Below are 15,058 nucleotides of genomic sequence, written 5' to 3'. Positions count from 1 at the left end.
GCAGAGGTGTATGCCTGACGAAGTTGTACTAAAACAGCATTACATTCTCAGAAGGTGATTCTTGAAGGTTGTTGGATGAAAACAAATGATTGTAGTATGGATCCTTGACAGTAAAAGCAAGATGATAGCAGAAAGATTTGAAAACTGTAGGTCAGGGATCACCTACAACTCTACTTCAGCCAGTCTGCTATGCTTTTAATGAGAATAAAGTGCTATATTTGGTTTCCGGTCCCACTTCTACTTTTATGGAGATTTCTCTTAAGCATTTGTGTGTGATAAGGAAGGCTGATTAAAAGGAAGATATTGAAGCATGTAGGATTTGGTGGGGTGAATAGGTGGACCTGGTTTATATTGTTACTTAACTTAGACCACCAAGATTTATCTTGCAAGTGGTACTGTATTGTAGCCTTTTTCTTGCATTTCTAAATATGACATCTGATGGTGACCTGCTAAGTCCCTGGAGTTACTTTTCAGGGCATAGAAAGCAATGCAAAACAAAAAGCAGAACACATTGAGAGAACTGCTAGCTTCACCAGCTCCAGGAGATGGCAATGTTTTTCCCTTCTAAATCGCTAAATATTGCCAAATCTCTGAATTGAAAAGTTTAATGAAACATGGAGAAAATTCATAGATCAGAAGTAAGTCAAGATTTTTTTGGGGGGGAGAGAAGGGAATTTTTATTTTATTTTATTTTTTTTTTTTTAAGTGAAACAACCTCTCAATGGTTGTATTTCTGTTGGGCTGGGGAAAAAAAGTCTGAAATAAACAGTATGAGGGAATTAAATAGCATGAAATACTTTATGGCCCTGTGCTATCTTATGACATTCAAGATGTCAAAAATCTGAGGTCATGGTTGCTGCAGTGACAAATTCAGACTTGAATTTTGAATTATTCCTTTACTTACCAATATTAAATGATTTTTTTTTTCTAGACAACTTTTTAACTTGTCAAGATAATTTTTAATTTGAATATTGTCCTCCAGTAGATCTGGAAGACACTCAAACTCCATATTGTTGATTGATTTCATAAGCTAGGTTGTTAGAATATTGATAGATCTGATCATAGGACATAGTTCTGCAGAACATCCTTAAAGCTTTCTGTTTTGTCAGTAGATCGTGATTTTTATATTTTGATTTTCTTTCTGATAACTAGCCAGCTCTGCATTCATACAGTGGTAGTCTCATCTGAGCTGTGTTTCTCTGTGTTGCTTATAAGAATGTCCCGTGGTAGTCAGACATCACGATAAAGGTACTTCATCTACTACTTTTTCATTACAGTACTGTGGAAGAAAGGGTTTTAATATAGCTTGTTTTTGGCCAACTTCTGTCAGTTACTGTGGAAAGCATAAATGAGTATAGTTTGAGTACTTGTTCCAAAATATGTTTTTTAAATTAAGAATTAGTGGTCATGACTCTGGTCAAGAAGTTTTTACTGCTTCTCTTCTTCCCTACCTTTCTGTTTAAAAACAGACATTTCAGCTTGCCAGTTCTCAAATACAACTACTACTGGTTTTGAGGCTGCTTTTTTAACGCATATCTTATTGATATATGATGAACATGTCAATTTTTAACATATCTTACAGAGAAGTCTTTGGAGTCCAGAAAACTTGTGAACATCTAACTTGAGGAAACATGTTCCAGCCCATTCTTTTCTTTTACTAGGCAGAGGTCTTTCTTTGTCAATTAAGTGAATACAGTTGCTTGTAGTTGCCATCACTAGGGAATACTGTGGTGAGAACGGCCATTGAACAGTTCATTCCTGATGTCATCTGCTGTCAGGTTTTTATCTGTCTTGCATAACTAACACTTCCCTTGTTTTTTTTTTTTTTCTTTTAATGCAGGTGCACTTGCACAGCAATTTCTTCTTACTCTTGTCAACTGCTGCTTATTTTGTTTTCCTCTTCTGATATGGTCACTGTGTTCTCTTGTTGTTCCTATTTAATAACTCTTAAATAATCTATTCTCATTTCCATTACATGATTTTCTTTTCTGACGTTATTGAAGAGCTTTGTGGTGGACAGGTTGGTCCTGTCCTGATAGCTTTTTACACTTGCTATGTTTTTTTTTCCATTGACACAATTTGAGCCTGTTGTCTTGGTAACATTTGTTTGGGAACGGACAGATCCCCTGTACCTTATTCCACCCTTAGACTTTCCTCCCATGAAAGCTTACTGAGCAGTGTGAGAACAGAGGAAGAAGTAGACAGAAGACTAAGTGTACAAAGCTTTCAAAGTTGCATTTAGGTGCTGTGATATCTAGGCATCTTGAGATTGCTCTACCATCAGTATTAGAAACTAAGAATTTGGGGCATTAAATAAACATACTTTCCCTTTTCCCTCTTCCACCTGAGTCCCATCTGTCTGTAACAAAGAGCAGCAAAGGGGGCTATGCCAGTCTTCTGCCAGTAGATTTTTTTTTTTTTCTTCCAGTAAGTTAATGCTTTTCTAGGAGTAGCAAGAAAGACCTTAATAAAAGCATAGGGCTGCATGTATCTTGACTCTCACTTCTGCCCAGGGTAAGATTCACCCTGTAGCTTTTCTTTTGTAGCAGCTGTGGATCACATTGTATTTTTCTCTGTCAGATCTTACAGACCCAATGGTGTTCTGAACTGCATTGTATCACTACTGCCTTTGTGTGATGCTTTGGCGACTTCCTTAATGTATATTTCTCAGGGTTCTGTTGTTTGGAGGACAAAAATACCCTGCATAATCCTTTGTTACTGATTATCTTTTAGAGAACAGGAAACTAGCCTGGCCTCTCAGGAGCACATCCTAAGTTTGAATCTAGTCTTCATTTGGTATTAGCAGGTGCAAGTCTGCCAGAGGAACTGGAATTGCATTAGTGATTAATCTGACCTTATCTGCTTTTCTGGTTAGACTTAGAGAAAGTACGACTTCTGGAATAAAAGGTGAAATTGTATTTTTCACTGTTGTCACCTCTCAAGTATGCAGTTCAGCCTGATTGCAGCAGTGAAGTTGTGTGGGTTTTATGCATCTGTCTATTCCTTTTTCTCTGTACTGTTTCACATAAACTGTTTGTATCGGATCTTTTTTGTTACATCTGTCACCATGCGCCATTCTTTCTCTCTGAATTTCAGTCTTCCTTTTCACTGTGCCCTTTCTGCTTTCCATCAGCTTCAAAACATTGCATTCTCCACTGCCTTTTCTCTCCTGTAACTAGTTGCAAGCAGCTTAGCCTCTAAAAAATGTAATTTGAAGGCTCATTTTAGTTTTCTAAAAATTTCTGCTCAAGGCTCTTTGTTTCTGAAAACTCCTTTCAACAGCTCTGCTTCTTCAGGCTCCATTTTGTAGGAAAATTCCTCTCTAGTGTCTGGCTTTATAAACTAAGCAAGTACAGTATAGAAACCAAGAGAGTTCCTTTTTTATTTTTTCTTCTTCTTTCCTGTTCAAGTGGTTGCTGAGTTCAGTTGTGGTTGGATACACAGGAATCTTTTTTTCTTAACAGTAGTAGAAAATGTTTGCTTTCCAGACTTCATCTTCAAACTTCTGACCTTCTGGTCTCTTTTCTGACAGCTTTTGTATAACTAAAGTTTAAGGTGGCAGGGTAAAAGATAAATTTGATTCGTTATACCAAATAAGGCACCAGGCCGAGTACTCAATTTGACAAGTGGTGCTTGAACTTGATTTATAATGAATTACCAATGAATTATCAATTTTGTGAAAATCAAGAACACTCTTTTGACTTCAGAAAAGTGTACTCTGGAGTCTTCATTGGGAAATGGAAATGCTGCCAACTTTTTCTAAAATAGCCTGAAGTTCAGATTGTTGAAATAAGTAATGAGCTACTGCTGTACGCCGAAGTCTGTGTGTAACACCAGGTAGCACATGAGCCTTGAGGACTCCAATTATGTCCTTGATGTTAAGACTTCATTGCATTTTGTGATTGGATTCTGATGGCTGTGAAAATTAGCAAGGCTTTTACAGGGTTACACCTTATTAAATGCAATATTTAAGTGAAAATCTGGGTGTGTTTTCAACAGATGAGTAAAAACATTTTAGGGAGTATTTTCTGTACAATCTGTAACAAAGAAGACATAAAAGAATTTGACAAATCTCTCAGATTTTCTTCTGCTTCATGTTTCATTCTTCTGTGGAGAAGCTTGTCTGGTTGGTAAAGCTGACGTATCACACAAATGTCTGCAAGCATTAATTGAGCTTAAGAATAACCTCATCTTTGTTAAATTTTTATCATCCCTAAGCTTTAAAATTAAAGCAAGAGAGAGAAGTAGATTCAGTCCTTGCACTGGTTTGCAACTGTCATGCTTTGGCTTGAGCTTCTGACATCGAGAGAGCCCTTGTCCTGCATCCCACCCTGAGTTGCACTTAAAATACTGCTGTGAATGGCTTGATGCCGCCTGCAAATGGTACACACCACAGCAAGTGGAGTCTTAGGTGGCTGGAGCCTTTTTGAGGAGCCGAGGAGCAACATCTACTCAATTTCTGTCTTAAACTTCAAAGACTGTGTCTGGGTGAAAACAAATGCTTTGTGGCTTGATTAACTGCTTACCTCTGTTCAAACTCTAACTGTGTTGTGTGCTTTGAAATAGAGCCCTGGGATTTCCTGGGGCTCTGTTTTCTGGTTTTCTTTCTGGCTTTAACAGAGCCCTAGGTGAGGCAGATGCTCTGTAGGTCTTGTACAGAGACTCATACCAGCAGCTTGTGGTCACTGGCTTGTGGTGGCCCAGGGTAAGTCCTTCCTCCAGGGGTTTGCAATCTGAATAGACAATGTGTAGCATCATCTCCATGCTGTTAGAGGTGTGGGACTGAATGCCTGGAGAGGCTGAGGAGAGACTTCCCTTTTTGCAGTAAAATCCATTCTGTGGGTGGTATGAACCAACTGGATGATTTTTCCTGAAGTGGAATGGGAAGAACTCAGCTGCCCAGCTGAGCAGAGCGAGAGATGGTACATCTCTCTGAGCTGTGATGGAGGCACGGCCATCAGCCAGCACATGACATCATCTGGGATGCAGAAGAGGATGTGTTCTACTAGTGTGAGTGCCAGCTCCTTCCCAGTGTAACAGAGGAACTCAGTGACTGGGGAGTGAATAATAGATGTGAATTTCCATTTCACAGGTGTATCAGTGAATTTTTTTAAGACTTTCAATATTTCAATCATGGTTTCAGTATACAGTGTTTTCAACATTTCTCTACTTCAGTAAGTCTAAAAATTAATTAATATTTTTAACATGAGAGAAGATAGGAACTAAACAAACCCCACTAGCTCTTTTTGAGCCCTAGGTCTGCTTTAGTAACTTCAACTAGCTTTCTCAGAATTACATTTTGTCCCTGTCTTTGTCCTTTCATGCTTTTGCCTGTCACATACCAGGTTTTTGTGAAGCCAGCTGTGCTAAGGACAGACTCCTGCAGTCAATGTTCCCATTATCAGATTTTGTCAGAAAAACTCTGCTGGTTCAGAAAGCAAAGAAGAAATTTGGCTTGATCAAGACACCCATGTGCTGCATGTAAAACACCCAGAGAGTCTTTGGCTCTATTCCTACGTGGTTTGTGCTGATAGAAACAGGAAGATACTCTAACACAGTGCCAGAGATTCAGTCCCAAGTTATTTCATAAGGCTTCCTTTTCCAACTACAGTAATGCTGATGCAAAATAACATTATAGGGATCAGCTGCTGTGTTCAGAGGCTGTTTGTTCCTGTTCAGCTGTCTGGGGTAACAATATAGGGCTCTTCATCCTAAGACTCTCAGACCCTAGACCTCGATGAAGAAAGTTTGTTTATCATTCTTGGTTGCCTAATGCATAAAAACAGAGCTGCTGCTAATCTTTATTTTCTTCTTCCCCTGCTGATTCCCTCTAGGCTGGTACTTGCTGTCCTTCAGCCTGCCTGTGCTCTCTGTCATTGCCAGTTTCTGGCTGAATATAGCCCATGCATTTGTCAGAGCAAGAGGGACATTTTGAATGGGTCAAATTAAATTGGAACAATAGACCTGAGCAGCATTTTCAGGTGCCTCAATGTTTTTGACCTCCCTCTGTACAGGATTTCCCCAGGTACAGTACTGCAGACTGACAAATTTCAAAACTTAACAAGATGGCTATTTCCAAACTGATGAGCATCTGTTGGGAGGTTGCCAAAGACACAGGTGACAATTAGATGCCCATATGCCTCTGAATCTCAGGAAAAAAAACAGCTGTATTATTCAGCGTACAGGAGCAGTGCTCAGTCTAGCTTTACTGCAGACTGCAGGGACACATGGACTAACCAGTGCTTGGGAAAAGAAGGGAAAAGCAGGCGATTAAGTGAGTGAAAAGGCCAAGTCCCTCCATCATTATCTTCCACGATGGTAATGCATCCCTCCATGTTGACAGTTGCCCCACTTCTGCACATAGCCCCATGACTCAGGCAAGGTCCTTCCTAGAAATTAGTTGTCATCCCCTAAGTTCAAGATTTGGAATTTTTTTTTTTATTTTCAACTTTATTGGTAAGATGGCTGTGCTGTTTCATCCTTCTGCTTAGGCTTTTACTCTCTAACTGTTAGGTTCATGAAGGAGCAAAGCAGGTTTGATTTGTCTGAAAATCATGTGGAAAACTGAAAAGACACCATCACACAAGGTCTCTCCTTCAACAGAAACTGGCTCTGTCACCCTGCTAACTATAAAACCTTTCTGAAATACCTAATTTGCAAGTGTTGATAGTTTGTTATTTTTTTTTATTATTATTGAAAGCATTCTGAGTTTGCCACTGTTGTGTCTCAGGTCAAAAATTATTAGAGGAGCTTCCATATGTCATCTGTGACTTGAGACATTTAGAGATAACTTCATTTCCCTCAGGAAACATTTTTCAGGTAATTCTTTCTGAAGATAGACTGGTATGTGACTTCTTTGTGTTTTTGGTTTGTTTTTTTTTTCCCTAGATTCTTACACTTTCTTCCTGGAGGAAAAAAAAATATTTACAGTAAATACTCTCCTGTAGTTGCTCTGTTCTGTTTTAGCCTCTCTCTTCTTTCACTTGCTGTATGCTGCCTTTCTACACTGGAGCTCTGCCATGAGTCTCCTGCTTAACCAAGCTGGCTCCTGATACACCCACCTGTCTTCCAGAATATGAAAGTGGGCATCACGTGCTCTTGGAGGGTGGTGTCCTTCAAGGCTTGCCAGCTCTCCTGAGCATTTTTCAGAGCTGCCCCATGGATTCCCACTTACCAATTCCCTGAAGAAGCAGCAGTCTGCTCACCTGGAGTCCAGGATCAGTGCTGTGCTGCACTGCTTTCTCACTCTTTGCCAGAGCTTGGACCCCACTATTGTGTGGTCACTGAAGCCATGACTGCCACCAACTCTCACATCCCCAGCTGGCTCTTACTTGGTGAATAGCAGAGGCTGCAGAGCATTGCCCTGCTTGGCCTACCCACTATGTGTATCAAGAAGTTCTCTCTGACACCTCCAGAAATCATCACCAACACTTGCATCTTGCTGTGTTGCCCTTCCAGCAGATGAAGAGAGGTTAAAGTGCCCTAAAGAACAAGGATTTGTGATACAGAGGCTTGAGCTGTTTAAAGAAGGCTTCAGGTTTGCCCTCACCCTGATCAGGTGAGATGACCTCAGATCTTTGGTCGTGACCCAAGAGCCTGCACCCAGGCCATCACTCATCCCATGGAAATGCTCTGCACCTCTGAGCTGCTCCTCTGCCCAAAGGGCATCTCCCTTCCTCTTCTTCACTGCGTGGCTTACCTGCAGAGCTGGTACTTACTGTGCAGGGAGTCCCAGCAGCTCTCCAGTCCTGCAGTGATGCCACAGCCCTGTGATGCCACTGGAGCCCTCATTCCTCCAGATTATTTCCCAGGCTGTGCACAAATGTGCATTTGCATGCTAGATGGGGGATGCCTCCTTTCACCCTCTTCCTGATGTCTGTTGTTCTCATCACCTTACATGCTTACCTTTCTTAAGCATGTCAAAGTTGACACTGGGCTTGGTTTTAAAAAAATATAAAATTAGGTTCTTTTTACAGACCTCAAGTGTTTGTTTAGCTGCCAGCCTGAATTTAAGTCTTTCTCTAGCTTAAGTTCTCGCCTAGGTCTGCTGGCACTCAGAAAGATAAACACGATCGAAACTTACCCAAAGCGAGGACCTGAGGGGGGGTGTCAAGCTGATGCAAAGCTTCTGTCATGTCACCATACCTGCACCCCTCACTCATGTGCTGTCACTGCTGCCTAAGAAACAAATCGTCAGCGTGTGAAATTGCAGTGTGACTGTGGAGCTGGAGTCTGCTGTACACAGGAGGTGCAGAATCTGAGTGCTTCAGAGATAATGAGAAAGACTGTTGCCTGGCTGTAAAAATGTGATTCTATTCATTGGCAGGAGAAGGTCAAAATGTTTTCTCCTGATGGAGAAGGCATCTCTGGGTCTGTGGGAGGGTTGGAGCAGAGGGAGGTGTGCCGAACCTCTCAGTAGGGTGGGAGATTTTCCTAGGAGCCAGATGAAAACTGAGAATTAGGAGGGAAAAAACTCAGAGCAACTTTTGGGCTCATGTTATAGTTAAGAGTGCTGCTCATTGAAGATCACATTTGATGAAATTTGCGTGAAATATTCTTTTCTCTCCCTAGTTATAGAGCTGGCATAATGATTCAAGAATACACGCGGACTATTTATAAATTGAATTTTGTGAAAGGAAAGCTATGAACTATGTTTGATTTATTTAATTTATTTGACAAGCTTTGAGTCTGACCCAGCTTGAGGGCAAAGAAATGCTAGCAGGGAATGAGAGCACAAGGCCTTTATCTTCACTGAATTATTTCAGCTAGCAAATAAAACCTTTGACTCTTCTATTATTTCAGTCCCAGCCTGATGTTTGTTTCCTATCAGTCCAGGATCATCTGACTTGTCATACAGGATCATGGTTGCTTTTTCCTTTTAAACCTAATGCTAAAAATGAGAAGCTCTATTCCCCTTCTTACCTGACAGCCTAGCAACGAGACGTGTTTTGACAACAAATTTTGAAAACTGCACAGAATTGCCATAAAATCCAATATTGGGGAAAAAATATCACCCCTGACAGCTAGGGCACAAACTGAAAATAGGTCTTCCAGGCTAAAATGTCTTGGGACATCACTGTTGCTGTTCAATAGTATAAGACCGTTAGGCACACAGGGAGGGTGTGAATGCCAGCATAAACAGACAGATAGAAAGAGACAGTAGTGGCCAACCCTTGACTCAGGGGCAGCTTTTCTTCCCTGAAATGACTCACTGGAACTATTCAGAGTCAAAGAAAATAGAAAAGTTAGAGAAGAGCCACAGCCTTCTACCCTGATGAGAAGAGCAAAGTTTGCCACAACTCTTTACTGTTTCTGCCCTGATTTATTGCAGAATCATTGAGATGCCATGATAGCTGATGTAGAGATTTCTTCTGATCACTCATTCGTTCTCCTAGAAAATGTAAAGTGTTTGTACTGATTAGTGGATGAATAGGATGCATTGGCTGTACTGAGCATACTGGATCGTCCTTGTGCACAATCATGGAAACAACAACGCTTTTTCTTAGCGAGTACAACCAGAATTGCGAAGTCAAGCAGTCGAAAGGCTCTCCGTGTCAATCATGCCCAAAGTGATACTTAGCCTTTATTCAGCCCATTTGTGTATTTTTCATACCATGATATAATCTTTAATTACATGCTACACCCAATTTCTTACCTTCTAGCAGCAAGGCTCGAAATGTATTTATCCTCCTGTAGTCAGTGGATTCTTTGAAACACTAGGGTTTTTTCCCAGGAAGATTTTTGGTGCCAGTATTTAGCTGTTGAGAGGGCAACTTGTCATTTCTGCAGCGCAGTTCATGCTTTTAAGCTTTTCATAATACAGTTGTGCAAAAAAAAATAAAAAATCCAACAATGAGTTGCAATCACAGAGGGGAAAGTAAAGTGAGACTAGTGGCCCTTGTTCAGCTGTTTGTTAAAAATTTCGTGGTAGCATCAATGGCACCCCCCCCACACACAGTTACTCTGTTGTCCCTACTGAAGAACTCTTCTGTTCCTGCCCGTTTGGCACCAGAGAGGCACCAGCATATTTTTTATTAGTTTTGTGAGTGCTTTGCTCTTATAGACTGACATTGTTTTTCTTCCAGTTCATTTTTGTTTTTCTTACTCCTCTGACTTTCTTTCCTAGTTTTCTTTTATTCTTAAGTGCTAATTAACTGTGCCTACGAGCCGTAACACTTTCCTAATGAACAAGCCATGGGCTTTGTGAAAGTACCTCAAAAGACATGGAAAGAACCGCTTCCAGCTGAGCCAAACCCAGCACATCTCCTCATCTCAGCCAGACAGGGAGAGAGCGACTCCGTTTAACAACCTTTTGGAGAGTTGCTGGTGCTATGCAATTAAAAGAAAGCCTGCAAGCAACGAGAACATCAAGGATGTGAGTGCCTTACTGTGAGCTACACAGGTGAGACTGTGCCAGGAAGGGAGGCACTTCCCAGGAGCCTGCTGAAGCTGTGCCAACTCTGACTCACGACATCGTCCTCCAACCTTGCCTGAAAATACACCACATTCAAGAAAAAAGAAAAATGTCTGAGCCAGCTCAGCTGGAAGATGTGGAGTTTGTGTGATTGGGGGTGCATGGGACAGCCTTCAGATGAAGGAGACTTTAAATGGAGAGGAAAGTTTAGTCCTTTCTGGGAAAAGGCAAAATGGGAGAAATAAGTTGATTTACTGCCTCCGCACTGCCAGCAAATAAGATGGGTCTGTATTTCCATCTCTTCTTTTGCAGGCAGAGTCAAAAACAAAACAGTCGTGCTCTTTGGAACTTTTACATTCTGTAACGCAATAGCCAAAAAAATGGCACTGGAAAGAAATCATCTAGTTCACAATGTTTCCTTATTTTTTATATATCTTAAATGAAAGACCCCATGTTGGACTTCCATCAGAATGTCAACATAAATACAAGTAATGGGAAAGAGGGAATAGAAATCGACTTCCATTTGGAGAAATTAAAATATTTTAATATAATACCAAATTAAATTGTTGTTATGAATCATTGTGTAACAGAGAAAATCTGTTTGATTTGCAGAAGTTCCTGCTTATGATTCATGGCAAATGAAGCAAATGCAGTTTTATTGCATGAAGGAACAATCTTAACTGACTTGAACCATTATGCACTCTATTTAGCCCAGAGACTAAATGAGACACGCAGCAGAAATGAATGTTATGTAAAATAGGCCTAGGTTGAGGGGGGAAGCTGCATGGGGCTGAAGAATACCTTTCCTAAATTTGTCTGTTTCTTCCACTTTGCCCACAGAAGAGGGCCTGGAAGAAACCCAGAAACAACACCTCTCAGGCTGAGCTCGCTTTTCTGTACAGAGAGCAGCAGCTGTGCCAAGCAGCAGCAAGAAGGCAGGGGGAGAAGTGGTGGAGTATAAAGGAACACCAGGACCCACTCCGTGGCCGTTAGACCAGTATGTGACTTTTTCTACCTCCGCACTTGTTGAAATCACAGCAATTCTTCCTGTGAAAGGCGAGTTTGCTAAACACAAAGGATGAATGAAAAACACTGCTTTCAGGCGTAGACCTGTATATCACACATTCCCCTCACCAGCTGAGAGTATCCAGAAGCATATGCAACACACACATTTCCCTTCTGTGGTTTCAAAATTGCTTTTCCTCAGTTAAATCCACCTTGTGAAAACATAACAATTATGAATCTTTCATGATTCTTCAGTTCTTCTTTTGACTTTACACTGCAGTCTTGTTCACGACACGAAGCAAAACAAGGTTAGAGCAACACTGATTTTTCCTTATAATGCTCTTTTATCTGTGAACATAAATGGAAGAAAAGCAAAAAAAATAAATAGCTTTACAGAATAGCTTCCACCAAAGGGGTCTTTATGCCAAAGAAAAAAAAAGAAAGATGAGATTAATAGAATGTGTAGTCACACCAAAAAGCACACTGTGACTTTCTGTTTTATTGGTAGGCTGTGCTGCAAAAGCTAGTGCTAAACCTCATTTGGAAAAGAAATGCATAGGGAGGAATATCTAGTCAGAATAACCTGACTCCCAGCCTCATGATTACATTTGTAGCCTGTGATTTTTTTTCTGAATCATCTTTAAGAACAAGAAATACACAAAAAAAATATCACTAAATAAAAGGAAAAAAAGCTACCACAGAAAAATAGGCATATTGAAAACAGCAACAAAAATAATAAAAGGCTGAGCACAGTGCAGTGTGCCCAAAAGCCCAGGTTTTGGAAGTAAATTAGGATAAAAAAAAAAGTCTGGCTTTTTGACTCAGCTTTCTTGTCTTGTACAACTTGCACTTGTGAGCACATTATTGCAGTTTTACATTCTTATTTAAGAGGGTATTTTATCCTAAGGCACTGAAATTCCAGTATTCCTACTGGAGTCTCTCAAGTCATTTAATAATTCTGTGGTTTCATTATTGAAATGTTTGCAGTCTACATTCAGTAAGTGCAGCAGCACGTTGGTGATTTGAAGGGTGTGACATATGCGTATTCTCAGCAGTAGAGCAAACATAAACAATCATCAGTCATGTTGGCTCCTCCACATAAAACAATGATGGAGAGAGAGATTTTTTTGAGGTCTAACAACCCAAAGAGGATTTGGGACCCGAAGTACTGTATCAAATCATTTTCTTCTCTATGAGGTAAAATTTCTTTCTCACATCAATTTCTGCTACTGAATTTTCACAGTAATCTTAAGGTCCTCACAGTGTGTACATGCAGACTGCAAAAATCCGGGCAGGATAGAGTTGCACAACACTTCCCTGATGCTGAAAGCAGTTTGGGATATCTCTTTACCTCCCGTACCAATAGGGCCTAATCCTTTAGGTTAGCCTAAGTTTTCAGGGGAAAACTTGATGCCCCTACGCACTCTCTAAGATCATGGTGGATGAGCATCGAAATGGGAAATCATGGTTCAAGTTCCTTTCTCCATCCTTACAGCACAAGCCAGTGGCCTAGAATATCCTGGGATAGTGGGTCCTAAACTCATCTGAAAATTCCACTTTGCGTGACCTAATTAGAGGTCATATTTTACAATAGAATTCCTGGTTTATATTAAAATAGGAATTGAAATGCCCCAAATTTCCTTTTTACCATTTGATAAAAGGAATTTCTCTTACTCATATTCTTGCACGCCAAACTGTTGGAGGCACCTTTCTCCTCCTGCCACCTGACGATTACTGTACAGTCTGGTGGGGTACAGCAGAAAGCATAAACTTGGGCAGATGGAAAACCTGAATTCAGCTTTATACCATCCCAGGTATGTTTGCCCTGACTATTGACTTATTTACTATGTCAAACAGAAGATGTCCTACCCGATATCTTTTTAGAATGACAAATAATCCCTATAAAGCTGTTTTAAAGGCACTGAGCATTAGCAGGAAACCAATGATTGTAAATCCCAGGCAGAGACAGGAATATCAACCAAGTGAAGTGTTAGGTGATGCTGTCTTCAAGGAGGTGGAGCTTAAGATCTGCCTCTTTCTAGACTTTTTAATGACTGTTTGAGAAGTTTCTCTTCTCTTGCTACCCAGACAGGACACAGACTGGTATACACTCATCTAATAGACAACACAGAAAATACTGTCTGCATGGGGAAATTGTTCACTGCAATTAAGATTTACAAGAAGATGAGACTACCAGTTACCTCAAGCACTTGTAGGACACAAATCGTTGTCTATTTTGAAAAGATATGGAAGAACATGGCAGAATACAAACGTACAAAACTTGATGTCTTTCCAGCTGCTGAGAACAAGTTTCATAACTAGTTTGTAACTGCATAGATACTGGACTGATTGCTGCAGCAGCAGTCACCAGCATGTGGGCCACATAGGCTGTGTAAAGTCCTGTGCTAAAACTCAGGCTGCTGATGGAAAACAAAACATGATGTTATCTGCAGAACATCCCCTTGCCCAACAGCAGCTGTACCTGCGGCAGTCGATCTGAGTGCATGTGCTGGCTTTCTGGCTTGGTTGTGTATCACGCTCTTTTTCCCTCCTATCTCACTCCTTCTTCCTCTTGTGGAAATTAAACTCGGATTCATGGGAAAAGGAACATACAGTAGCTTCCAAGCAGATCTTCAATCTGAATGGTCAAATCCCAAACTACCAAGTTGTGGTAGTCCTCTGCCAGAGAGCAGAGGAAATCACTTTGTGTTCTAGCACAAAGTCCACATTCCCAGTGTAGATTCCCATATCTATCTCTGATAACAGAGAAGGAAGAGTGTTGATGGAAAACCAACACTGTGCTGGGGACAAGAGTGTGTGTTGGCCAATGTGGTTTTAGGCACAGTAGGAATCCATGCACAGACATAAATTATCAGAAAGAGAAAATGCCTTGGCATCAATGCCACGTTCAATACGTGGGAGAGCCTCAATGTCAGCTCAAATATAGCACAGTGAGCAGATGTCTTTACTACAGTCAGCATACTTAAACTTCCCTGGATTCACAGCAACAGCTTAGAATTACAATCTCTTTCATTCAAAAATTATAGCAAAAATCTATGTTGCCACACACTTTTTAAGTAAGCATGAGAGGCTACAACACTTACCCACAGTGAGAGATCTGCAGTAAAGACTGAAAGGAACAGGAGAAATTAAAGGAGGAAGGAAGCAATTTCCATTCTTCCTCTTGAAGCCAGGCTTCCTGATGTGGAAGGATGCAAAATTCCTTGTAGCCAAACTCAGGAGGTATAGACTGGATGTGGAAGCTGCAAGATAAGTGAATAAATGGATGGGCCTTCAGGTTTTGAAAGTAGTGATAATTCACTTGAACTCTACCAAGTGGCTGGTAACAACTGGTGTTCCTCAGTGGATGATACTGGGGCCAATACTATTCAGTGTCTTCACTTGGACAGTGCAGTGGAATCACCATCAGCAAGATAGTGGATGTGGATATCAGTTGACACACCGAAGGGCAAAGCTGCTATTTGAAGAGACCTCAACAATGAATGGACTGACAGGAACCTCATGAAGTTCAGCAATGACAAATGTAGAGCCCCTAGACCGGAGTTAGCCTATGCAACAGAACAGACTCTGCATTGGCTGGCTAGAAAACACTTAGCAGAAAAGGCCCTGCGAATTCTT

The sequence above is a fragment of the Chlamydotis macqueenii genome, chromosome 1, assembly GCF_036417535.1.
Source record: "Chlamydotis macqueenii isolate bChlMac1 chromosome 1, bChlMac1.mat, whole genome shotgun sequence".
NCBI lineage: Eukaryota > Metazoa > Chordata > Aves > Otidiformes > Otididae > Chlamydotis > Chlamydotis macqueenii.
The sequence above is the reverse complement of the archived record's forward strand: the minus strand, read 5'-3'. Positions refer to the sequence as shown.